A 10,875-nucleotide genomic window follows, 5' to 3' on the forward strand; every position below is an offset into this window, starting at 1 on the left:
CTCACTCTCGGTTTCTCTTTAGTCAGAGGCTGTCTGCTCCAGTCGCTCCCATGGCTCAGCTGGCGCCCTACTTCAAGCCGGTGAGAGGTATTTCTTGTCCCCTCCTCCCACCCCCGTTTTGTAGCCACTGAAGTGTTTCTTGGGTTTCTCTGTTATCCCCAAGTTGCTCACCCTTGCTTGAGTTGGGAGCCATCACTCCTCCCAAGCCCCCTTCTGGGCCAGGCTGAGTCACACGCTGAGAGTGACCAAGGGCCAGATTTCCCAAGGTGTGTCAAGCGCCATAGATGAGCACCTAGTGGGATTTTCAAAAGCAACCGGGCACCTCGAATGGTCCCTTAGAATATGCGCTAGTGACTTATGCTAAACCAGTGGTTCTCAACCAGGGGTACGTGTAGCCCTGGGGGTACTCAGCGGTCTTCTAGGGGGTATATTGACTCATCTACATATTTGCCTAGTTTTGCAACAGTCTACATAAAAAGCACTAGCAAAGTCAGAACAAACTGAAATTTCATAGACAATGATTTGTTTATACTGCTCCGTATGCTAGACACTGAAATGTAAGTACAATATTTATATGCCATCTGATTTATTTTATAATGATATGGTAACAATGAGAAAGTCAGCAATTTTTCAGGAATAGTGTGCTGTGACACTTTTTGCATTTTATGTCTTATTTTGTAAGTTTTTAAGTGAGGTGAAACAAGACAAATCAGACCCTAGAAAGGGGTACAGTAGTCTGGAATGGTTGAGAGCCACTGTGCTAATCTATCTTCTCTTCACCCATGTATTTAGCTGTGACACTCCGAGTACCTTTCCCAGACCCAGAGTTCTGTGTAGCTGGAAAGCTTGTCTCTCTCACCAACAGACATTCATCCAATAAGAGAGATTACCTCATCCACTTTGTCTTATCCAGGCACCAAACTCGTAAACGTTTTTGAAAATCCATTAGGCCCCTATCTATATCTTTAGGCCCCTAAATACACTGGGAAATGTGGCCCCAAGTGTCCCAGGTCTGGTAGAGAAAGTAATATGCCACCAGGGTTCATAAGGCAGTGAAAGGGGATGGGGTCACAGCGGTTCATGGAACAGATCCTGGGCAGTCTTCCTTGGAAAAGACATTGGGCCCAACGTATCGCTGCTCTAAACAACAGTCATACCAGGGACACATTTGTCCCAGTGGCTGCATTTCTCACTTTTGGACTAATGCATTTCACAGCTTCTTGGAAAAAGCCAGGTGCTCTTTAGGAAATATGATTCTCCACTACCCTGCACCTTGTGTATTCATCTACATCTGCGTGCAAAACACTGTCAAATCAGAATCTCTGCCGGCAATATCTTTGTACACCCACTTTGCACAGGTGCAAATAACTACCTCAGGTAGAGGCAGGGGAGAATCAAGACCCCATGTTTCCTGAGTGCATCTTTGAGGGACAGGAAATGGACAGCATTGAGCAACAACCCAGAGACCCAAAATCGAAAGGCGCATTGCTTCCGGGGTTGGGGTGATGAATGATCACAGCAAAGAAATCTGTTGAAGCAAGAGGAAATCTGTCTTGTTAGGTTCCTTACAAATAAATGCTTGCAAGTTTTGCACCTATAATCTTCTCTTCGTATTATTCTTTTACCATTGATATAGGAAATTGAAGCATGCTTACACTCAAGTCCTCTGACAAAAAATGTTACACATGAAAGAACTAAGCCTGAGAGAAAAAGAACCTCAGATTAAAAAAAACAACTATTTTTTAAAACCACAAAGTCAGTGTTTGTTGTGTGAAAACTGGAATGAACTTGTTTTTATACTTCCATATGCAGAATAGATATAGTCTTCTTAGGTAACGTTGTTGGGCTGTTTGCTTGTTTTTTTACTTCATGCAACTTCCCTTTTTGTTTTGAGCTTCCGAGTACCACTTGGAGAGTCTTCTTCCAAAGCTACTATTCAAGCTTCTCTGAGTAGGCTAGTATAGGGTGTATTTGCCTCTTCTTACTCCTGGATCAGTGATATTGTTTCTGAGGGCATGTCTACACTACAAACTTAAGTCAACCTATGTTAGGTCAATTTACAGCCACCACAGTAATGACTGCAGTGGTTCACGCTTACACTACCCTCCTTCTGTGGGTGATGTGTGTCCTCACCAGGCGTGCTTCCACCAACTTAGGGAGGCAGGGGGGCTGACAGCCTGGGCTCTCAGCTCTGGGCGCAGCTCCCCACCGGGAGCCCACCTGACCGCTGGGCTCCCCGCTGGGAGCACAGCTGCCCCTGGGTTCTCGGCTCCATGTTCCTCTCCGGGAGCATGGGAGCTGCCCCGTGCAGCGGGGCTCACAGCTAGGAGTGAGGAACCAGGCAGGCACAGCCCGGATCGGAGTGGGGAACCCAGGCAGCAGCCTGTCTGGGAGTGGGGAGCTGGGAACCTGGTGGGCAGCCAGGCTCTAGCTGGAGTCCCAAACCACCCTAGGCTGACAGCCCTAGCAGTGAGCAGTTTTCTTGTCACATTTACAGATGGAGAAACTGAGGCACAGGAAGGGGAAGTGACTTGCCTGAGGTCACCCAGGACGCTGGCGGCAGAGCTGAGAGTTGATCCCAGGTGTCCTGAACCAATCCATTATCCTGTCCACCAGGCCACACTGCCTGGTAGGAAGGAATGCTGACTGTTACCACTAGGATCGACAGAGCTTTTAGCTGTTTCATCTTACGTAGCTGGGCTGCAAGGGACAAGCCTTTACACAGAAAAGTCATGCTCTTTAGGAACAGTCCTCAGAGAGAAATTTTGCGGCATACTGACTTCAGTTCATCAGGCTGGAATTTGTAGTGACTTGTCGGGCAGAGGAATCTAAATCCACAGCCAGATGAATAGGAGATGAACACCAATTCAGGATTAGAAAAGTGATTTAAATATTGTAACCCTTTAATGTACACTGTGTTGCTTTCTTTCTATTCCCCAGTCTCTCCCATTTACTGGCCCTATTCATGGCAGTCTTCGTGATGGCTTGATGGTTATCATCAGTGGAACTGTTCTTCCGCCATGTGACAGGTGTGTGCTTGTAGGTATACAGCTGCTCCACTCCTGTGCCTAAAATGAACTGTTGAGAATAATGGAATGTTTCTACTCCCTGGAGCATGACCAGGAAGAGGTCATGAGGTTAGCTCTAGTGACTCAGAGGAGTTTATCTGTGCTAAAGTTTCCCCCATTCCCAGAAATACTGATCCAGTTCTTATCTGTTGACACAGAGTCGTTCAGATACGGCTTTGAGAGCGTGCAGATATCATGTATGAAAAGATGGTGAACTGTCCATTGCTGATAGCTCAGAGATCCAAATTCGAAAGCGTTTTGAGTTCCTGGATCAGGCCATCAGAGTCTATATGTGTCATAGAATTGATATTCTCGTCTCGTTGGTGTCCAGAGATATAAAGACTTGATGCACAAATACTGTAGGTGAATGTGTATCCATTACTGGATTTAGACATACAACTAACATCACTGCAGTACGGTACTCCCTCTGCGGACCATCTTTATTGCATACAGAATATAATCCCCGATTCACTAAAGTACTTGCTAAACCTTAAACACATGAGTAATCGCATCTCTGTTCAGAAGAATATTTGAGATTAAGTACTTTCCTGAACTGGGGCTTTAAAAAGGCAAGTTAGAGTTCACATCTTTTGGTATAACATAAACTAGTCACATTACTATTTTTAGGTTCCTTTATAAAAATCGTGTGACCAAAACATCGCTTCGTCTCCTCCACCCTATTCTCCCAATAAGAGCCTGATCCGTCAAGCTGCTATTCTCTTGAGTAATTTTTACTACTTTAAATCAACAGGACTACGCAAAGGGATAGGGTTTGCAAGATCAGGCTTGACGTTACTATCATTGATACTATACGAAATGCACCTTTGAGAGATGTGCTATCGCAGCAATAAATAGTTCCAATCTTATAATATGCCAATCACGCAGTTACCTCAGAAGGAAGGTCAGTTAAAACAATGGAAATATCTCAAGAGGCTCAGTAGCATTGAAACATGCATTGTAAATATTCAAGTTGTTGGTTTGAGCCCTGATCCCACAAATATTTTCTACCGGGAATAGTCCTAAACATTATGATTAATTCATATTATACAATTCAACATTATAATTAATAAGTTCAGTGGGACTAGTCATGGGAAAAAAATCTCTGCCCAGAAGTAAGTGTTTGGAGGATCATAACCTTAGTTGGTTTTCAGCAGGATAAAATCAGTTAGAACAGGCTTAACTACTAAGTATGAACACTGTGAGGTTTTTGTTGTTTGTTTTCACAGTAGAATAGACTGTGATCCTAAATTACTATGTTGCTTTAGACTTTCCACGCAGAAATGTTGTAATGACAGAAGAGACATCTTTGAGAGGGAGCAGAGGCTAGTCCTCTAGAAAGACTATTTTGGATACAAGTGAGAGCACACTAGATTTCTTAACTATGCTCAGTTTAGTTCATCTTTGTAGTTCATCTTCACAGGTTCCAGATAGACTTTCAGTGTGGATCCTGCCCAATTCCTCAAGCTGATATTGCTTTTCATTTTAATCCATGATTCAAAGAGGGTGGATATGTGGTTTGCACTACTTTTGAAAGACAGACTTGGGGAAGAGAGGAGAGGAAATATGAAATGCCTTTTTTTAAAGGTCACCCCTTTGAGATTCGGGTTTTGGTAAAACACGACTCATTCGTGGTAATTTTTTTAATACTGTATTTTACTTGAAAATTATTTTTAAAATGGCTATTCTGCTGAATCAAAGAACATTCTCACATGTAAAGAGTTATATTAAAACAATTCTCTTTTAAAGGGAATCTTTAATGGGAGTCTTTCCATTTATTGGAATGGGAATGGACTAAAACTCTGTGCTTACTTTTGCATTTTAAGCCCTGATGCTGGAAACACTCGTGTCCATGTTTAATTTTACACATGTGAGAAGTCCCATTGACTTCAATGAGACTGCTCAGATGTGTAAAGCTAAGCACCGGCATATGTGTTTACAGGACTGTGGCCTTAATCCATTTAGACAATTGAAAGACTAGTCAGTTTTGCCTGAGTTCTTCCTCAGTTTCTAGTGAATTTCGCTTTTGGGTTTCCAGGTACTAGCACAGTGCTGCAGTGTTTCGGCTGCAAAAGCTGCAGGGAAATGTTGGTTCTGATCCTGAGTTAACGAACTACAGGTAAAATCCTAGTGAATAGCAGGCAGTTAGTTGTTTTTTTTCCACAAGCTATCAGGTCAAGTTAGACTGTTTTTTAACTCCACCCGCTAAAAACTGCAAATTGTGTTGTCTTCTCTAGGTTTTTACCTCTAGATAAGTAATGCACATCTACTACCTCGCTTTGTGAAGACCAGGCCCATGCATCTTCCAGCCTCCCAGAATGGGAACTATGGCCAAGATCCTCCCAGGTATTTAGGTGCCTAATTCCTATTGGCTTCAATGGGTGATAAGTGCTGAAATACCTGGCACAATCTGGGCCTATGATCCCATTTCTGGCTGAAGGTTTTCCAGGAGGCTTCTCTGTGCTGTCTCTGCCAGAATTAAATATTCAGGCCAGATCCTGCAAACAGATGTTAGTCTGGACCCTTCAGGCTGTGGGGAGCCCCCCTGAAGCCATGAGTGGAGTGCAAGGGTCTGCAAACAGTACATCAGTTTGAAGGCTCTGGACCTTAATTTTTAATATCAGTAATTCCCTTTTCTATTGTACTCTTGCCTTTTAAAATTTCTGTCTAACGTTATTACAGCAGACCGCTTTTCTGAGTTAATATGGTAAGATGCTTCATCATTTGCCTTGGGCATCAGATTTAGATTTAAATATTTTGTTGCTAAAAATAATGAGAAGGTGCCCAGCCTTTCAGAAAGGGGCAGTGGAAGCAGAGGAACTCTAGGGGTAGAGATGCACTGGGTGGAACGAATGCCAAGTGTAGGAAAAGAGACTGGCACTGTGCGTTTTAGGTGTATACATAAAATACCTGTGCTCCCAGGTAACACTAAGCAAGTGGGCAAATGCTTTAGCTAAAATAAAGGTCTTGTTTTGCTGGATGGTGTAGCAGATAGATGCAGATACAATGGTTTTGTCCAATCAGGCGCTCCCCTCCATCCCATTTTATATATATATATATATATATATATATAGCAGGTGTGATATCACATGCACATTCCAGGCACAGCAAACTGGGAGAGAGCTGCTGGTACTGGTCCATGACTTCTGCTATAAAACTGTCTGGTGTTGGCACTTAAGGGAAATACAATCCCTTGGGGAAAAATCCTAGTCCCACTGAAGTACAGGTGGTTTGCTAGTGACTTCAGTGGGGCTAGGATTAGACACTTAAATTAAAACAAATACTTGTGGCAGTTCTATTTCAGACATTTCCCCCATCCCCATGCACATTACGGCATGCAGACAAAATGGGGCCGGGGAAGTGCTTTGAAATTTTAGTTCATGTTTTCAAATTCAGGGGTGGGGGTCGCAGCTGATTTCTTTAGGACATGCAAAAACACAGCCATGCTTCTAGAGGCCACTTATGAAAATCTGGCCCCCAATTTTTTCACAGAGCGAACAAGATGGAAGAAAGGATTCCTAACTTCCATGTTCCAGACAATGTCATAACAAGTAGATGCTAAGTCAACACATGCTCGGTCTCTAACAAATACTGTGTTCAAATGTTTATAATGTGTGTGTCGAATGTAACGCTGGTTTGTGTGGTAGTTACTGATCCCACCGTAGCTTTATTTAATTAAATGAATAAAACCCCTTGAGTGTAACTGTATTTGTAGCAAGCTATATACACCATAAGATTTTGCTAATGAAAAAAATACTAATATTTGCTCGTCTCTCCAAAGCTGAAGACTGAATTGTGCCATCAGTAATAAGCAGAATTCAGTTTCATTAGAAGATTTTGCTTAAATATTGATGGCACAATATGTGCCTAAATGAAGGGGGAAATTAGTCTTCAGCGTGTCTCTAAAAACAGATGTTAAGACTTATTAGACAAAACCTCCATTAGCTTCAGAAAGTGTTTTTTGGCTAAGTAAAGATCTTGTGATTCAAAATTGTTCCATTGTATACTTTTAGTCCTTGAGTTCTGAATTATTAGTCCTTCATGTAACTGAAGAACTTGACTCTGGTTTGAATATGTGGCACTGGAAACAGCCTTGATGTACTCATAGCAATTAGTTTCTGCAAGTTGTGTGGGTAAAACAGGACCCTACAGCTGGCGGTCCCAAACCTTTGGTGAGGCACATCTTGGTAAGGTGATGGTCTCCAATGCTCATCCCCTCCTATTTCCCATATCATAGACCACTGACTTCTTATAGTTGTGTTAACCATTCTCCCTCCCATTCATTAGCAGCTAGCCTTCCTGTGGCAACATGCAAAAGTAATGGGAAAGTGCTGCATTCTTAACTGTCCTTTAATAAAATTATCAGCTAGGAGAGCCAGCATCATCTGACTAGCCAGTTCTCTGTCTAGTACAGTTTGAGATCCACTACCCAAAAGTTATTTGCACGTTTTAGAAATATTATTCACAGAAACACAGGGCTATGTTGCCCATCCCTTTTTACGTAGAACTCCCAGACACATTTCAATGGGAATGGCACAATAGTCCCAATATATAGGGCTCTTTATATCCCAACACAGGTTAGGGACAGATTCTGATACCCTTACCCACATCGAGTGGCACTTTACTGTGCCTATGCTATGTTGAGAACTGCTCGGTGGTCCTGATCTTCAGCAGGCGTGTGTGACGCTGATTTACGCTAGTTGAAGACCTAGTCTGATGTGAGTTAAGGTATTAGAATCCTGCACTTGTTCTCTTAACGGTCTAATATCTTGGATCTAACATTGTTTTTTTATTTTAAAGAAGAGCTTACAAGAGCCTGGGCTGTGAATGGTGTCTTTGGGTCTGATTGCTGGTGAAAATGGGAAGTAACTCAACTGATGTGAAATGGTGTGAAAAGCACCAGGCCCATTTATTCCTTAACACGTGTTGCTAACTGAACTGGGTCTTTATGCTGCATTGTTTTATGATCGTTTGTACTATTTCTTCTTGTGGTGATGTTACGTAAGGGAATGACCAGCACTGTAAGCCTGTATCGTTTTAGCCTTGTAAATGTGAAGCTTGCTGTACAAGACTGCTACAATAGCCATGACTTCCGTAGTGTATGTAAATGGAGTCTGTAATACGGTGAAAATTGACATTTTCTTTTCAAATGTGATGTAAACTTTGTACAGTAAATTTTTTTTATATTTTCTATCAACTGAGTTTGTCTTCCAGAATTGTTATTAATTTAATTAAAATTCTAAGTATTAACAAAGGGTTAGTTTATGCAACTGGCAAAAAAAAAAAAAAAAAATTGCACTCTACGCTAATGAAATTCTGGATATTTAGGATTCTTTTCTGTGAATAAATCTCTGCTCTGGATAAAACAAAAGTCATGGAATTGTGGGGTGTTTTTGTTAGACTTATGGTTGATTTACGATATAAGCAGATTTCCAAACTGACTGAATATTTTACACTTCATATAGCACCTTTGGTGCTGAAAGATCTGAGTATTTTACAAATACATTATTTTAGTACAGGAGTGCCTAGAGAACCCAGGAATTCCTTATGCCAGATGCTGTACACACCCATAGTAAAAGACAGTTCTCCTCCTAGAAGGCTCAGACTCTAAATAGACACAACAGAGAAGAGAAACAATGGGGTGAAGTGACATGCCCAGTGTCACACACCAAGTCCGTGGTCATTAGAAATAAAACCCAGCCTGTCTCCCCTACATTATAGTATACATACTAACCATTAAATGCAGCACTTCTGGCATTGTAAACATAAAAAGAATTACACGAAGGGTGGCTGGCAGAAAAGAGAAAGCACAAGGGTGACAGTAATTTCACATGGCTGCTCAGCAGTTACATACCAGCTTGAGAGGTTTATTCGCTTTCTTTTATGTCATATCCTCTCCCCAGAATCTCACTTTTCATGCATCAGAAAGCAAAAATGTTGTTAAAAAAAAATAGGGATTTGAATGTGACAAGGGGGTAGCCTGGAAGACAGGTTTGCGGAGGAGTAATGACTTGGAGGCCAAATCTGCAGTGAGGATGTCTGAGTAGCTCTACTGAGTCCCTGGAGCTATGCCAAGCCTCTAACCCTGAAGAGTTAAGTGATGCCCTCAGGAGTGGGCCTCTTCATTGGCAATTGAAGGCATATGGTCAAACTCTTTTGTACGTTGGTGTTCCTGATCATCTACCCTCCAGGAGAAATGGCCTGTGGTCTGGGATACTCCAGTCATGAAAAGAGGGAGGCGAATAACTAACTTTGAAGGGGAAAAGGGTGAGGCTAAAAAATCAGGAATAGGAAATTGTGGTCTCCATACCATGGGCTAGGGGGCCAGTGCAGCTGCATTGCAATCAGTGCCCCCCATGCCGATTCTCAGCTGATCGCCTCACCCAGGGATCTCCTCTATTCCAGCAGAAGAGGGATGTGCTAAAACTGCCCGAGGTTATGTTCAGCCACAGGTTTCTCAGCCTCGCTACTGTACCAAACAGGCTGTATCGGAACAATGATATGTTCGAGATCCAAATCTAGCTCTAAACTCTGCAGCTTGAGCCCACTTCTTATTAAAATTCTCTGTTGGTGACATTAGTTACACAACCATGCAAACACAGAATGCCTCCCAAATACTCAAGGCTAACCTCTGGTCTCTTCAACTGCACTGGTGTAAATCCACTGAAATAGATTTAACACCACATTTTACACAAGTGTAACTAAAAGCTTGACCCCCAAGTTACCGAGTTGTTAAAAATGGAATGTTTTTCAGTACTCGGTAAACACTATATCCCATACAGGCCAAACCTCTGTGCGTATGTCTGCACTGCATAGTAAACCTTGGCTGAGACTCAGCCCAAACTCACCTACTGTCCACACACACAGTGTCTTCTGACTTGCACCAGAAACCTCTCAGGCCTGCAGACTTGCCCAGGGATACAGGTCTGAGTCTGAGGCCCACTGTGGCATGGGTCCGTGGCCACTCATTTTGCAATGTGGGCTCAGCTGAAGCTCAGGTCGCCAGGCTTATGTTTGGAGAGTCCACCAACCCTATCGCACAATCCTCTAGTCTGGTGCATCCCAGTCTTTCCTTCCCCAATCTTCTTACTCAATTCCCAGAACAGAAGCAACCTCTGGATTCAAATAGAGCTGCTGGACATTTAACCCTTCGTGTCCATGTGGACAGCTCAACTGGCAACACCATTCACCCTATGGTGTGTTAGCAATGGCCAGCACGGACACAGAGTCCTCCATCCAGTGTGCTGTGTTTTGGAGGGCAATTCTCCCTCCTCGTGCCCTTTGTAAAGCAAACGGTTTGCCATTGTTTCTCTCCGCTCTTCCGACAGGGCCCAAGATTGTGAATGTGGGTCCCATCTTGTGCCCCAGTTTCCTGTGCTGGTACTACTTATGGTACGTGTCCTAATTGCAACCACCCCAGTTTCACAACCTGCCCCACACCTCCTTGTCAGCAACTGCTTCCTCCCACTTCTCCATCCCTGTGCCCCTTGTCCCCTGCCTGCGATCACCCACCTGCATGTGCTCCCTCCAGAGCCTGTACAACTCCCTTCCCCTGCCCGCTCCCCTCTCCCCACAACCTGCACAACACGCCTCCCTGCCTGTGCCCCGCAGCCTGCGCCCCCAGCTCCTGCCTGCTCCCCTCCCCCCTCAGACTGCGCTCCCCTCTTCCCCAGCCTGTACAACTCCCTTCCCCTGCCCGCTCCCCTCTCCCCACAACCTGCGCCCTCCTCTCCCCCAGCCTGCGCCCCCAGGTCCTGCCCGCACCCTTCCCCCCTCAGCCTGCATCCCCTCTTTCCCCAACCTGTAAAAC

At 43.7% G+C, this 10,875-nt stretch overlaps 1 protein-coding gene across 1 annotated transcript in view; it reads left to right on the forward strand.

Annotated features, from left to right (window-relative positions):
- KSR1 (kinase suppressor of ras 1) overlaps positions 1-8,262 on the forward strand; it is a 123,992-nt gene extending 115,730 nt beyond the window's left edge. Inside the window, exon 16 of the transcript XR_013348296.1 lies at positions 5,171-8,262. The gene's annotated coding sequence lies outside the window, so the exon portion shown is untranslated. The remainder of the gene's footprint in view (positions 1-5,170) is intronic.
- Positions 8,263-10,875: the final 2,613 nt, after the last annotated feature.

This window comes from Eretmochelys imbricata, chromosome 17 (assembly GCF_965152235.1).
Source record: "Eretmochelys imbricata isolate rEreImb1 chromosome 17, rEreImb1.hap1, whole genome shotgun sequence".
Taxonomy (NCBI): Eukaryota; Metazoa; Chordata; order Testudines; family Cheloniidae; genus Eretmochelys; species Eretmochelys imbricata.